Raw genomic sequence first — 14,504 nt, forward strand, 5'->3', positions numbered from 1 at the left:
TCTAATTCTAATCAAATGGAATAGGGTAAGGGGAGAATTCAATTAATTATCACGTAAAATTAAGTTATTTCAAAACCCTGGAAAGACTTTCTGTTTTAACATTCTGTGATGATTTTATTTAAATATATCGTACTCTCACCTTCTGAAATGACTGAATTAATTTTAAGTAGGCATTAACTTTGAAGCCAAAAATGATGAAATGTTTAACCAACTGGCCTGTCATGGTTAATCATGCCCTCCTACCAAACACTTTCTGTTCAACTCATGAGAATATAAACTCTCTCTAGGGGACAATTCTCAGATGCTGGCAAATCTCTCTTCCAATAAACAGACTTTTTTAAAAAAGTTTGCCAGGACCCTAATTGATGGATAAATGTCATGTAGGGGCAAGATCCTCTCCAGATAAGACCCACATAAATGAACCTCAAAAGTCCTTCATCCCATAGCAAAGCAATGGGATGCTCTACTGATCCCTTGGTTTAAGAAAAGGTATATGTATGTATGTGTGTGTGTGTGTGTGTGTGTGTGAGAGAGAGAGAGAGACAGAGAGAGAGAGAGAGACAGAGACAGAGACAGAGACAGAGAGAGGAGAGAGAGAAGAGAGACAAATTGATTTGGTCTTTGATATGTTCATCCCCCAGTGCTCTGTTGTCATTGTTCCATGGGTTTTGGATAAAAATATCACCAAAGAAGTGGCACCCAACATTAGACTTCATATGAAATATTATTAGAGAGCATAGGTACCTAATGAAAAATTATCTAATTTAACCATTCGTTCATTCACTCACTCGTTAATTCATTCAATAACTAACTTGAGAACGCACTAAATGGCAGCCATTAGGTATTGAGAATGCAGAGATAAGTGAGGCAGAATCCCTGCATTCGAAGAATTAATACTCCAGCTGCTGGACAAATCAACCAATTAAAAAATGCGGAGTGACATATGTGGAACTTGAGAAACGTAACAGAAGACCATGGGGGAAGGGAAGGGAGACAAACTAGTTACAGAGAGGGAGGGAGACAAACCTTAAGAGACTCTTAAATACAGAGAACAAACTGAGGGTTGATGGGGGAGGGGCGAAGGACAGGGGAAAACAGGTGAGGGGCATTGAGGAGGGCACTTATTGCGATGAGCACTCGGTGTTGTATGTAAGCGATGAACCATGGGAATCTACCCCCAAAACCAAGAGCACACTGTATACACTGTATGTTAGGCAACTTAACAATAAATTATATTAAATAAATAAATACATAAAAATAAATTAAAAAGTGCAGAGTGAGCTGTACAAGACAATGAAAATTGTATATGGTACTAAGAGAAGAAAGGTAATATTCTCAGAAAAGTTGGCATGTGAGATACATTTTAGAGAATAATTAGGAGTCACTCAAACCAAGAGTAGGGGGAAAATGGAAAATCTGTGTGAATGCAGGAAAAAAAATGGATGAATGAATTTTTGGTACATCTTGGTCAATGAGTTATCACATCCCTACCAATTAAGGCTGGTAGGCTAGATCCCTCTTTCCCCAAAAAACATAAGAGCTAAGCTATGGTAAGACTTAACGTTTGAAAACAATCAATTGGAAAAATACATTTGGGGGTCACGTGGGTGGCTCAGTTGGATGAGCATCCAGCTCTCGATTTCAGCTCAGGTCATGATCCCAGTGTCATGAGATCCAGTCCCACATGGGGCTCTGCACTGAGCATGGAGTCTGCTTAAGATCCTCTCTCTAGCTCCCTGCCCCTCTCCCTTGCTCATGTTCTCTCTCTCTAAAAATAAAAAAGAAAGAAAGAAAAATACATTTTGGTTTACTTAAAGAATCAATGTTCCTCATTCTAAGAAAACAAATCTTATTCTATCAAAAGTTCGATGACATTTTATTCTATTGCTGCAACTGAATCTTTAAGCTCAGTCTTCTGGAAAGCAAACAAGAAATTGTGCAATGTTTGAGGATACTGTATTATATTTTTAGACACAGAAGTTTACGTGTTTGAAAAGCATGGACTTAGTTTGGAATCCCAGCTTCCCCACATAACAGCTGTGTGACTGAGCAAATTAACTTTTCTGATACTCAGTTTCCTCATCTGCTTTATTAGTGGCAAAGATTTCTTCCTTATTTAATTTCTTCCCGATTTAATACAGCTGTTGGGAGAATTAAACACTGTACGTAAAAGTCCTGATATAGTATCTGGCACTTGGTGCATGTTAATTCTGTTCCCTTCCCCTTTTCTCAGGAATGGGGGTTCTGAACAGGGAAAACAAGATAGTCATAACTGCCCATGTTCTGGCAACACTGATATTTGCCTAGTTGGCCTCATGTAAGTCAGCCAGGCTTGACTCAGTCTGACCATGTTCCCTTTCACTAGCTGGAAAAAAAAATAATACTTAGTAATGGATCTTGGATGCCAAAAGAGAGCTAGCACTCACCATTTCATTTACACAATGGAGAGACACCTGCAGCATAGTTTGTAGAACAGAATAGAATTGTTATAAAAAATATCTCCCATGGCAGCAAAGACACTTATAGTTAATGAGCTAATAAATATTGTCAAGTGACCTTTCTCTTGCCAAGTCTTAAATCGTAAAGAGAGGGGGAAGGGAAGGATTAGAACTGCGTATTTGCTACAGAGTTCAAATTCTGGGCTTCTTCTAGCTAACTTTTATTACTATTGACCATATTTTAGGCCTGTCAGGCCACTAATTCTCCATATTGCTGGACACTGCAAGTTCCTTATAGGCCAGTGTCTGGCAGAAAGCAAAATATTCTTTCTCATCTCAGTAATGGCCCTTGGCCTGTTTGCTTCTCCTTTTGCTGCCAGAGTAGAGGAGGGAGATTGGCCTTCTGTGCTGCAAAATTAGCCATTTTGGTCTCATTTCTCTCCATAAATTCTTATGGACACTTGTTCTCAATATTCCCTTAAAAATACATAGACTTAGAGTTTCGAATCCTGATACGTCATTCTAAATACCTAGGCTATTTCAATTCCTTTTATTTTCGTTTTAGTACCACAGTTTTATTTATGTGTGTTAAATACATACACATAGAAAATAGCATCACACATCATTTGGTAATATTAAAGAACATATATGAAGCAAGTTAGTGAGTGCTTCTGACAGAGCAGAGGAGAAAGATAGGTGAGTGGAGATAGAAAGGGGGAAAATGTGAATTTCTTTATGTAGGTTGGAAATGACCAAAGGCAATGAGCTGATAGGTATGATTAAGTCAACTCCCTGCACCTGAAGGCCAAAATAATAAGTAATGTTTTGATCGCTATTGAGAGAGAATGCTGAATAAGGCAACCATCACATGTTATGTGACCAAGTGACTGAATATAGGTATTCTACAGAGGAACCTTATTTCTTTGTGTAAAACCATTTTATATCAGGCATGCATAGAGATTTCAGTGTTTTCCTTTAGAACCAGTACTGACTGATTATGGAGATGGCCAATTCCTGGAATATGAAATGAGTAACAAAATGTAGTCAATCATTTCACACGAGACTAATGTGGACCAACCATCCTTTCTCACCAATTCTTTTTACTCTGATATCACAACTCACCCTTCTTCGATTTCTAAAGACAGCCAGTGTGGTAGTTTAAAAAGATATTCCCAAAATTTTCCTTCAAAAGGTAGAACCTAATTCCCCTCACCGTGAATATGGGCTGATTTTAGTGGTTTTCAATTAACAGAATGTGGTGAAATGATGGTGTTAGACTTCCAAGATTAAGTCACAAAAGGCATTGCGACCTCTTTTTGTTCTGTCTCTTGGACTACTTTCTACTTTGGGGAACCCTAAAGTAACCCTATGTAGAGACCCCTTGCCACACAGCTAGGAATGTAGACCTCCTGCCAACAGCCATTGAGGCAGCCATCTTGGAAGTGGCTTCTTCAGCCCCAATCAAGCCTTCAGATGACCTCAGTCCTGACTGATTCTGTGTCTGCCCCCTCCTGATAGACCAAGATCCAAAGTTCCCTAGCTAAGCTCCTCCTGAATTTCTTACATACAGAAACTGTGAGATAATACACTCTTGTATTAAGCCATGAGGTTTTTGGCTAATATGTTATGTGGCAAACAATAACTAATGAAGATAGATTATAAAACGTGGTCCTTTAGCTTTTGTGAGGCATACGAGTTCTTTGGCTGTCAGACATTATTTTGATTCCTTTCATGCTTGCTTATGGATTGCAGAATCAGTTTGCTTTGAACACTTTCATTTTTCCCAAAGAAATGGTGAGTTTTCCTTTATTCTTCTTAGAGTTATTTCAGTGCCTATCTTTGAGACATAGCAGAAAGAGCATTGTATTTGTGGGTTCCAGCCTTCAGATAGATACCTGTGAAAAGGTGCTACCCCAAAGCAGAATGTGATCCCTGAACATGCCCACTCTTCTTCCCTTGTCTGTCTTCATTCTCCTCCCCACTTGGGACCTCCTTTGAGCTCTCCCTCTCAACTGTCAAGTCCTCCCCATGAAAGAAAGACTAGCTGGGTGCTTTAGCTGTGGGATGGTTGGGTTGAGGGCCAGAAACAAGGCAAGAGTAGTCTTGCCTAAGCCTGGAGAAAATGAATTGTCACTTCTAGCATGGAAAAATGAAGACTAGTCAAGGAGGGTCTGGTCCACAAGCAAAAGAGGAATAGAAACCTACCTTCTATCTGAGATATAAGCTTAAGATTTAGCTAATGGGGAAATGGCAGTAAGAACTCCAGTGGCATCAGGATGTCCTGAGTTTCCAGTGGCCTCTTTCTTGAAAAGATCCTGTTTCTTCTCTTGTCTTTGGTGAGATCACAGACCCCTTACTTTCCCCCTACCTCAGTCCCTCCTCCTCCACTGGTAGATCTCCACATTTTGGAATGCCTTGGGTTTCATCTTGGACCTTCTTTTTCTATGCAGCCATCTTGAAATAAATCTCTATGGCAACGATCCCAGACTGACGTCTTTGGACCCTCCTCTGGATTCTAGATACATCCTTCATATCTCTAGTTGGTTGTCTAAGAAGCAACACACCCCACAACAATTCCCACCTCACAACAAATCACTGTTTGTTTCATCAACTACCCAAACCCCAGATCTGGAAGTTATCCTTCATCCTCTCTTTCTCCTAAACTGCCACATTAACTCAGTAGCAAGTCCTCTTTGAACTTACTTCCAGATGTAACATTTTCTCTCACTTGGCCTGCTTCCTCTCTTCCTCTCAATGGTCCATTTCCTACATAACTAACCCTAAGCATAAACAATGATTCCAATGATACCTTGTGATTATTTTTGACCATCGTGAGAACAAAATACAAACCTCTCACCCTGCTTTGGGAAGCCCTCCATAATCCATAATCTTTATGAAGCCATACACTCCCTCCTTCCAAACGCACCACCTCCCTTCTGTTCCTCAGACACATCAGACACCTTCCTCCCTTCAGACTTTCACACTTGCTATGACCTGTGCTTGAATTCTCTGCTTCCTGATCATTGCATGTCTGGTTCCTTCTTGACATTCAGTCCTCAATTTTAATACAACCTCCTCAGCTCGGTCATTCCCAGCCAACTTTCTTTTTCTTTCTTTTTTTTTTTTTTTAATGTGTATTTACTTACATTGGGGGTGGAGGGGCAGAGAGAGAGGGAGACAGAGAGAATCCCAAGCAGGCTCCCCACTGTCAGTGCAGAGCCCTGACACAGAGCTGAAACCCAAGAACTGTGTTTTCAACCTGCACCGAAATCAAGAGTCGGACACTTGACTGACTGAGCCACCCAGGCGCCCCTCACAGTCAGCGTTCTAAAATGGCCAGCCAGCCTCTCACCATGTCACCAAATTCCTGCTGTTTGTATAGCTCCATCAAAAGCATCTTGATTCTTTTCCTGCTTGTTTTATTTTTTGTAATTTTTGTCTTCTTTCATTTGTATGTGACCTTCACCTCAAACAGTTCTTGGCACAAAGTAAGGGCTCAGTTAATATTCATAAAATACATTAATGAGTGATGGACTGTTCCTAACATGAGGCTCGATAATATTCCCCAACTGTCCCCACTACTAATTCTTTGGTGAAATTCCTTGATGGTTGGCAATCAGCAGCTTGGTAATGAGCAAGGGTTTCTGTCTGATGTGGGTTTTTTTTTTTTTCCTGAGAAAAACACAGTGCCTCATTTCCTGGAGGGCCTGGTGATAGGGCTGATACAGGAGGCTGCCACATGGTATATTGGTATGCACCTGCCTCGAGAACAGAGCTTATATCACTCATTGGAAGAAACAGGGAAGTTATGAAAAGTGACTGGCTGCAGAGGACTTGACATTTTGCCTCAAAGCTCTAAGAGGAAAAAAAAGGCAGAACTGTTGAAAAAACGCACATATTAATTGGCACATCATATACCTCCCCTCAGTAACATTAATTTGAAAGGAAGGAAAAAAATCTCCCAAGATTTTTTTTTAGAGCTGAACACCGGGTACTTTTGCTTTGTGAGGCGCAGCAGGCCAGATTCCCACTACGTGTGCCATCCAAAATCCTGTGTGTGGTGCATCCATACTAATACCTCAAGGTTAAGCTAACAGCCACAGCAGAAGAGATAAACAAGCATGTTTCTTATTTACAGCTATGTTTACACTTTTAGCTTCCAGGCAACTTAATTATTTGATTTTAATGCACACGTCCCTGTTAGGAGTTATCAGCACCTGACAAAACGGACTCAGCCTAATGTCCTGGTTTTAAAGTACAGCATGTCAAGCAAAAAGAACGATACAAATATTTCAGTCTGTTTTCTTTAAACATATGAGAACAAGGTTCCAGAGAGCTTACATCACTTCTCCGAAGTTCTGTTAAGTCCACAGCTGAGACAAAGTAGAACACATGTTATAGAAATGTAAACACACTTTAACTTACCCCTTAACATATGAAAAGTGAAGCCCTAAATTCAAGCCAATAATTTTGAAATTAGGAACATTCAATTCAATTAATGGAGGGGCTTTCTCCACCTTGTGTATCAGCTCCTTTTGTGGCCTAGAGTTTGGTTTATATATATATACATATATATATACATATATATGTATACACACACATATATGTGTATATATCACATATATATCGTCGCCTGCCTTTTTCTGTGAACTTGATTTTAAATTTAATAGTCACTAAATTACAATGTTAGCTAAGCTGTTTTTTTCTCCTATGACTTAGTTTTCAATCTGAGAAAGAGTTGATGATGACTGTAAAACATTTAACAGACATAAGATCACACGCAGTGATATTTTAATGCAAAGCTTTTCCAGGGACTGGCAAAAGTTACAAACGGTAAACTATTCCAATGGCTTAAATAACTTCCACCCATGTTTCTTGTAGCCCAGCTCTCTAAGGAACACTGACATTATGTACCAAAACTATGAGCTATCAAGACGATATAAAAAATGCCAAGTTGCTTTACGCAGAGGTATTTTAACGAGGGAGATGGCTGGAGAGATCAAAGGCTAAATATAAAGTCAATCTTTAAGTGCTATCCATACATTAAAGAACTTTAATTGCTTAGCCTACTTTTTAAAGGTTGTCAGTGTTTAACAGTAGTTTCTTTGCCCAGGAGAAAAGGAAAGGAGGGGAGAGGAAGGGATAGAAGGAGAAACAGAAGAAAAAAGTAAAAAAACAAAAAACAAAAAACCACAAAAGATTAGCTAGGCTTTTTTGTGCACCCAACAATTAAAGAGACATCTTAAGAGAATGCAAAATAAAGACATCGGCTCTTGAAGCTGAGGTGACCGTGATATCTGGCTTCCAGAAGCTGGACATTAATATCACCACTGTCGGTGGCAATACCAGAGTTTCTATAAGCGGGTTAGTAGCAATTGTCCTGCTGGAAGCAGCAGCCTGGAGCTTGTCTTGCAGCCCCATCTGCACAGCAAGCACGATACTTTTACCTTAGATTGTATCGTTCTTTGGGTGGCCTTGGGACATTGATAAAAATCAGAGGGATGGAAGTGCCTCTCGCACACAGGCACCTCACCTTTCACCCCTGCCACTGCCGTGCCAGTACACGTGTACCCCTTACATACTTTTCAGAACGGAGAGACAATTAGTGCAGAAGCCAACGAGATGAAGACACGCTCTTTTCTTATTAGAACTGGAAAGGATTTAAGAAATCGAGACTGCAATCAGAAGGTCACACAAGGAGCTGAACAAAATGTTGATAATTATTGAATCTGGGTGACTGAGAGGCGGAGGTTTTACGACGGCATTCTCACTAACTTACGTAGATTTGAAAACGTTCGTAATGAAAAATGAAGGAGAGAGAAGGAGGTGGAAAAGGTGACGGAGGGAAGGAAGGAGGAGGAAGGGCAGGAAGGAAGAAGGGCCTCAAGTCCCATGGAAGAGAAACCCTGTTAGTTTCCCCCTAAACCAAAGGTAAAGAATGACCATGGCAGAGGACTTCATGCTTCACACTCTGCATTTATATGCCTGAGTAAGCCAAGACTCGCCTTCTGACCCTACCTTCCACCCACGTCTCTCTCTTCTGCAGAAATTGTCCCACCAATGACCTCAGCTCTTGGGAACCAAGGAGCCCTTTCAGACAGGTTTGGCAATGAGGGTCTGGATCTATCCAAAGGTAGACAATCAGCTGTGAAGTCAGAACGCCCCATGCTTCGGTCCTCCGTCCATCTTCCCTGCGCCACTAGAAAGAAAAACCCAGCACGTCTGCTTCCCACCTACACAGCTTCATCACAGACAAGTAGATGGGGGCTTATTTTATGGGTTCTATTTGCAATCATTGTATAGACGCTTTTATATTTTGAAAATTCTTCACTACTCAGCAGGTCCAGAAGTGCATGTCAGCTCTTCATATGCCAAATGAATAACCTGCCTCTTCGGGGGCCAAGTTCAGAAAGTATTTAGAAGGAAAATTAAGGGAGCTTGACTTAATGAGTAGGGGAGTTAGCTCTTCATGACAAATGGAAATTAGTAGACCGACCTACTCATATTCCACCCCACGTGTTGTTTTCCTCTCTTCCACTAAGCACTTCTCTGGCCATACATAGGCTGGAAAACTACTGGGAATGTTGATGAGGTCCCTGGGAAGTAATTTTATATAAGGTCCAATCAACTCACCAGAAGGTTCCTAAGGACCTGCTACGTGCCACGAACTATGCTATGTGCTGGAAATAAGATATAAACGATGCCAAGAAGGTCAAAGTCAAGTGGATACGGTTAAGAAAGGAATCACCAATGAAAATACACTGATACATGTATTCCTAGGTGTTTACACAGAGAAATCACATGAAGACAGAAAAGGCTAAGGACATGGCATTATGAACTAAGGGACGATGGGTGGGGGGGGGGGGGGTTGGGCACCCGCTGATAGTGTGGAAAGGGAGAGCACTGCAGGAAGAAGGAACAGAATGTACCAAGTCTCAGACCACCTGCAGTGTGGAGCATGCACACGCAACTCACTGGGGGAAACAGTCTTTGAGCAAACATTCTTATGTACCTTCTGTATTCATAAGCTAGGTGCGAGGGGCAGATATCAATAGGAATTGAAAGTGGTCCCTTCAATGTCTGCTCGGGACGGCCGGTGAGGGTCTCTCCTGGACTCAGGCTGGGGGTCAGGAGGCAGAAAGGGCTCTTCTCAGGCTCTGGGCAAGAGTATCTCACACTCAGGGAAATTAAAGCTCCTCAGGGTGGGGATTTAGGAGCAGAAGGAACAAATAAAGGCAAGATAAGCCTTAGGAAAAATTGCAGCAAAGTCTAGCTCTGGCGGCCCTTTCTCTGTCCATTTCTTTGGATCCTCCTAGATCCCTTCTTTCCTCAAACCCGCTTCTTGACCACCCTCCCCCCCCGCCCCCACAAACACACACACTCACCAAAGACCTCGTGGACAACTTTAGTCCTAGATTGCCTTTCCCAGAAATGACCCTTACTCCAGAACTCAGTCCCTTCTCCCCAAAGTGTGCCATCCCTTCAACTCCAGGGACCTCAATCTCATGCTAAAAGGAAAATGAGCAAAGTGAATAGTAGGATTTGAATGATTAAGATCCCCTCAAATCTCTCTGGGGACTAGTCTTTTCCTGTTTAAATAGCACTGTTTAACTCAAATTATACGTGGTATTTCAGGCAGTGTGGAAGGGGTGTTCTAGGGAGGGACTTGTTTCCGTGGTCCTTGGAGCCCACACCGCCCACTCCAAGCTCCAAGTGTAAAGTTGGCCCCGGGGGAAAGAAAGAAAAAGAGGAAACAGCTCTCCCACCTGAACGAGGAGTCAGCCTCTCTATTCTCTGTCCTGGATCTATTCCGCCAGTTTATGAGGAGCCCGGGGCTGCCCTGGGCTAAGCTGTGTCTCTCCGTGAAGGCCGAGAGCCTGTGCAAGACGGGAGAGAGCCGCCGGCAGCAAGGGAAACACGGCTCTGGGACCCGGGTCTGCCCCGACCAGTTCTCGGCCCCTGCAGCCCAGACATTCAGCCAGGCACTCACATAAGCCCAGTGCCTTCCATAAGGGGCTTCGTAACCGCCCCCCTCCATTCCCCGCTCCTAATCCTCACTTAATCACCTAGTTCCTTCCCCAGGTGACCATGTGTTCCACATGTTCAGGGGAACCTGATCCAAACTCTGGCATCCCCTCTGCTGCCCATCGGGCACAGCCCCTGCCCTCTTGTGATTCTTTCTTTTTTTTTTTTTTAATGTTTATTTATTTTTAAGAGAGAGAGAGAGCACAAGCAGAGGAGGGGCAGGGAGAGAGGGAGACTGAGGATCCGAAGCAGGCTGTGTGCTGTGAGTGCAGCCCGAAGCGGGACTCGAACCCACAAACCGTGAGATCACGACCTGAGCTGAAATCAAGAGTCTGACGCCTAACCGACCGAGCCACCCAGGCACCCCCGTCTCTGTGATTCTTGTAGACATTTGATCAGGACCTCCTGGCACGCCTTGGATCCTCAGGCCCCTGTCGGTGCTGCACGGAACCCTGTCTCTTCTGGGATGCAGCCCTAACAAAGCCATCTCTGGCTCAAATCCACCCCAGCTGGGCCTCCCCTGAGCAGAGAAGTTTTCTTTTGGAAACTGCATTGCCAGGTTTTCCTCGGAGCCGGGGGTTCAACATCCACTGATGAGGCTGGCCTGGATCCTCGGTGGCTGTTCCGTGGCTCCCGCCGCCTGGGTGAGGCATCGCTGGGGTCGGGCTCCAGCAGCTGGGTGTGGAATCACCCCCAGCCTCACCACCACAAGAGGCAGCTGTGACCAAAAAGCCTGCCAAACTGGAGGGATCGGGAGTCTGGAATGTTTTCACCTCTTTGTTTCTCTAGTTTCAGGAAAAGAGACAAAAGTAATCTCGAGGGGGGAAGGGAATCTTATCGGCTGGAGAGAACTCAAGGAAACCTCAGCTGTTTCACAGGCTCACTCGTTTATTTGCTATGCAGTCACCCTGATAGCCCCCACTGGGCTCCCTTCCCTTCCCTGTAAACAACTGGCTCTAATTAAACTCGTTCTCTTGGATGAAGGTATATAACCTTGGAGAGTCCATAAAAAATGGCTTCACTCTTAAGACTTCAAAAAGCGCGTGGTCCCTTTGTCAGGCCCTAGACAAGGTTAATTTATGTCGTCGCTATCTTACTCTGAAGGACTCTAGTTACTTCACATCTGTTCTCTGTCTAATCTTTGTAGGAACATTGCGGTGGTCTTGGCAGCTCAATGCATCCAGTGGTCTCTTAACCGTTTCCTGCCCAAAATGTCCAGGCGTTCAGATTTGATTTTCTCTCCCCCCTTGCCCCCATAAAAGCTTTCAATTTCCTCTCAGCCTGTGTCCTGACTGCTTCGTGTTCTCTGACTCCAGCACGGAGGGACTGTCCTGCTCCCCAGACTGGCTGACTTCAAGTACAGACTGGGAAGCCCCGCAGGAGGAGAAGGCAATCCATATTTCATTTTCAAAATGGAGAGAAAAGATGACATGAGACGGGAAATTATGCAAGAAAACATGGATGGTAGAGAAGACTGTTTTTCAATCTGTGGTTGCAATTAGAATTTTTTTTAGAATTGTTTTAAATTAATTAGAATAAAAATATCAGAGTATATTACATTAAGGCATTCTTTGGTAAAAACATTTGCTTTAGGGGTGTGTGTGTGTGTGTGTGTGTGTATGTGTTCTGGGTTGGAATTCAAAATTCACTCCTTCCTGTGGGTGCCTGGGTGGCTCAGTCAGTTAAGCATCCGACTTCGGCTCACGTCATGATCTCATGGTTCGTGAGTTCGAGCCCCATGCCAGCCTCTATGCTGACAACTCGGAGCCTGGAGCCTGCTTCAGATTCTGTCTCCCTCTCTCTCTGCCCTTCCCCCGCCCACGCTCTGTCTCTGCCTCTGTCTCTGTCTCTCTCTCCCTCAAATATAAATAAACATTAAAAAAAATTAAATTCACTCCTTCCTATAAGTTGTAGTCAAAATAGTTTGAAAGGCTGGTGTGGCACCTTTGGAGCTGTCTTAGCTCTACAACATTACTGTCCTCCACCAAGGTGACTATGAACCAATCCGTTATCTTCTCCAAGTCTTTTTTCTCCTCTTCAAATGGGGAATAACAGTAGGCACCCTACTGACCTCACAGGGTGGTTGAGAGGCCCTCATAAAATAAAATGTTATGAGCTCTAGACCAAAGTTCTATGCCACTCAAAATCTGCTCCACAGACTAGAAGGGGCTCCCAAAAAGATTCTAGGTATGGTACTGGATGGAAACCTGGGGCTTGGGCTTGGCTTCAGTGCCTCACACATTGCTTAATTTATTCAAAGTATTTATGGGATGCTTGCAGTGCATTGAGGACTATTTTAAACTTTTCTTTTTTTTTTTTAGAGACAGTAAGAGAGCGTGCATGTGAGCAGGGGAGGGGCAGAAGCAGAGAGAGAGAAAGAGAGAGTCTCAAGCAGGCTCCATGCCCAGCACAGAGCCCAGTGCAGGGCTCTCTCACGACTGTGAGATCATGACCTGAGCCAAAATCAAGAGTCAAAAGCTTAACCAGCTGAGCCAGCCAGGCACCCTGGGAACTATTTTAGTGTCAGGGGATAAACAGACCAAGTCTTTGCCTTCACAGGCTTGTGTTCTAGGGTGGGTTGAGCCAAATAAAAATAACAATAATAAAGAAAGAAAGAAAGAAAGAAAGAAAGAAAGAAAGAAAGAAAGAAAGAAAGAAAGAAAGAAGAAGAAATAAAAAGATAGTGTATGATTTGATGTTAAATTGTGTGGGGAAAAGTAAAATGGTCTACTAGTAGGCCAGTGCATCTGTTACTAAGATTATCTAAGACCCACTGCAAGTTTTTTTAGCAAGTTTTGGTGGCCAAAAATGTTGGCAAATCTCCGTGCAGTGGTGTTACTTTGAAGAAATGTGCTATGTAAGGCACCCAAAGACCCTTTTGTGAATGATACCTTCTCATGCTCTCCCCTGAGAGCTTTCTGGGGTGAACAACCTGGGGCATCTCTCAGTTACATCACCATCAGTTTTAATAAAACTAGGCTCTAAAGTAACAGGAAGGTCTTCATGTCTAGAAGAGAAGTAAACACATGGAATTTGTTATCTGAACTAGTTGTAAAGCCAAAACATGGACAGGTTCAAGACAGGTTTCGATAAATACCTGGGCAGTAAATGCTTAATGGCATTCAACATTTTCGAAAGACCTTGTGCTAAGGAATCCTAAGAGCCTGTGGGTGCTCTTGGCTCCTTTGTGCCCAGCCATGTATTTACTAATCATTATCATCAATACCGGGTTAACTACTGCCTTATGACTTAAGTCCCAGGCCTCAAGCTTTTATGATAATTTTTAGCAGCAAGGGCCAAATCAGCAGACCACAGATGTTGAGCATTGACTGTGAAGCAGTAAAACAGCCAGGGGACTGGGGCTGAGAAACCTGGATGTTCTTTCTAGCTTCCAGTTTTAACAAGTCAGTTCATATTTCTGAGATTCATGTTCTCCTTTGCACAAATATTTAGTCTTGATGAACTTTGAGGCCCCACTCAGTGTACGAAAAACAAAACTAAAAAAAAAATCCCAACGTGAGACTGTCATGAGATCCTATCCTTATCTGGGGAGAAACCAACATGCTGTGGCCATGATGCTTTTATGAGGTAATGATATGCTTGTGAATAAGCCATGCTCAAAGATCTGACCCTCACTCTTACACACTCAATGTCTTGAATTTGTCAGCACGATGGCAAGTGAAACTGCTTCTCAAAGGGAGTGCGTACACATCAACCCAAGTAGCCAAAATTTATATGTAAGTGAGAAATTCAAATTTTTACTAAACAAACAAACGAAACAAAGCATTTCTTTTTCTGGTCCTATGGTCTAGAGCAAGGTCAATAAGCAATGACTTGTGGGCCAGCTCTGACACCTGTTTTTGTAAGTAAAGGCTGTATTGGAGTACAGCCACGGCCATTGGTTTTCACATCGTCTGTGGTTGCTTTTGCACCACAGCAGCAGAACGGTGTAGTTGTAACAGAGACGCTATGGCCTGCAAAGCCTCAAGTATCTGCAATCTCGCCGCTTACAGAAAAAGTTTACCAAACCCTGGATGCGGA

The 14,504-nt window shown here is 43.0% G+C and overlaps 1 long non-coding RNA gene across 6 annotated transcripts in view; it reads right to left on the reverse strand.

The window, feature by feature from the left end:
• The window catches only part of LOC122237872, a 179,892-nt gene that overhangs the window by 31,204 nt on the left and 134,184 nt on the right, over positions 1 to 14,504 (reverse strand). The gene's annotated exons all lie outside the window — the stretch shown is intronic.

The sequence above is a fragment of the Panthera tigris genome, chromosome B1, assembly GCF_018350195.1.
Source record: "Panthera tigris isolate Pti1 chromosome B1, P.tigris_Pti1_mat1.1, whole genome shotgun sequence".
Taxonomy (NCBI): Eukaryota; Metazoa; Chordata; class Mammalia; order Carnivora; family Felidae; genus Panthera; species Panthera tigris.